Below are 1849 nucleotides of genomic sequence, written 5' to 3' on the forward strand. Positions count from 1 at the left end.
AGTTAGACCCACATTTTCACTCTGCCTGAGACTTCCAGGAGCCATGCCAATTTGGGCGTCTTTATTTTTCATACTTATTTTTACTGCCTTATTTATAAAAAAGATTGTTTATAAATGATTGTTTGATTTTCTGGCTTCTGTTTTTATAGAGGCATTATGAGGCAGACAGTCACTGGAAATGATCAACACTGAAAATATTGGAAACAATGACATTTACTTTCAAGATCACAGAAGTGTGGTTGCTGCATCCCTGTAATTCCAGCACTCAGAAGCTAAGGCATGAGGATTGCTGCTAGTTCCAGCCTAGCCTGAGCTGCACAACAAGACCCTGTGTCTAAAAATAAATAAAATATAAAAATCAATAATATTCAAATTACTCTTATAATATGTTGAATTTCAGTTTTGAGACAAAGCTGAATTGTTTTATTGCTTTAGAAAACATACTGTTACAGGAGAGAAGCTGACTGTTCATAATATGTATTTTTAGTTAACATCAGTGCCTAAATTTACTGTTACTGTTAAAATTTACAGAACATTTTGCTCCCTTAGAACTGATTTTGGCATAAAAATATGTTGACAAGATTTCATGTATTTTTGACCACAGTTTATTTCTTTGCTTGTTTTCAGTCGCAATTTACCCTTGACACAGGCTTCTTGGTATTTCAGGTGTCCATTTGACTTCCATTCTATGTAGTGAGATGGAAAGTGAGTTTTTAAGCATTCTATTACTTTACAATTTTTATGTGTAACTTAAGAAAATATAAAAATTATTCTCATTCAGAAGAATGGAGGGAGGGGCTGGAGAGATGGCTCAGTGGTTAAGAGCATTGCCTGCTCTTCTAAAGGTCCTGAGTTCAATTCCCAGCAACCACATGGTGGCTCACAACCATCTGTAATGGGGTCTGGTGCCCTCTTCTGGCCTGCAGGTATACACACAGACAGAACACTGTATACATAATAAATAAATAAATAAATAAAATATTAAAAAAAAAAGAAGAATGGAGGGAGAACTCAAGGTTATATCCTACCTACTTTCAAAAATAAGAAATTGCAAGATAAAGGACAAAAACCAAACAGTTATGTAAAGAGAAGTTATGGCAAAAGCCATATAAATTGAGGCTCAAAAAGAAAAGTATAATGCAGCAGAAACAAGTCCCAGTGCCTTTATCAATGGGTTTTTGGGACCCTAGTCTATTTGTCTATCTGGATGCAAAGCTTCCTAGGACTGGATGTGGTGGGGGGTGGACTTCCCACAGGGCAGGGTTCCCTGCCCTCTCTTAAGGAGGGAAAGGGAGGGAAGAGGGGGAGTGGGGGAGCGGGAGGGGAATGGGAGGAGGGGAGGAAGTGTAAATTTTTTGAATGGAAAAATTAAAAAAAAGTATAATGGCAAAACTAACTGGTTCAATAATAGGAAGTACACTAGTATTTTTTTTAAGATGCATTTTGTTTTTGCTTGCATGTATATCTGTGTGGGAATATCAGGAGTTAAAGCAATTGTTAGCTGCCATGTAGATACCGGGAATTGAACCTGGGTCCTCTGGGAGAGTAGACAGTGCTCTTAACCACTGAGCCATCTCTCCAGCCCTAGTACACTAGTACACTAGTTCTTAGGAAGAAAAAAGTGGTAATGAAGACAAAAGTAAATAAAATGGCTAAGTTGCCCTCCCCATCAGCCAAGTGGTGGTGAAACATAATCCCAGTACTTGGGATTATGTTTTTTAAAAACATAAAAAAAAAGACAAAAGAATAAAAGAAACCAGCCGGGCGATGGTGGCGCACGCCTTTAATCCCAGCACTCGGGAGGCAGAGGCAGGCGGATCTCTGTGAGTTCGAGACCAGCCTGGTCTAC

At 38.5% G+C, this 1849-nt stretch overlaps 1 protein-coding gene across 1 annotated transcript in view; it reads left to right on the forward strand.

The window, feature by feature from the left end:
- The window catches only part of LOC101997044 (DNA repair protein RAD51 homolog 3-like), a 27223-nt gene extending 26431 nt beyond the window's left edge, over positions 1-792 (forward strand). Inside the window, 1 exon segment of the mRNA XM_026777174.1 lies at positions 150-792. The gene's annotated coding sequence lies outside the window, so the exon portion shown is untranslated.
- The last annotated feature ends 1057 nt before the right edge of the window (positions 793-1849 follow it).

The sequence above is a fragment of the Microtus ochrogaster genome, unplaced genomic scaffold (assembly GCF_000317375.1).
Source record: "Microtus ochrogaster isolate Prairie Vole_2 unplaced genomic scaffold, MicOch1.0 UNK48, whole genome shotgun sequence".
NCBI classification, from domain to species: Eukaryota; Metazoa; Chordata; class Mammalia; order Rodentia; family Cricetidae; genus Microtus; species Microtus ochrogaster.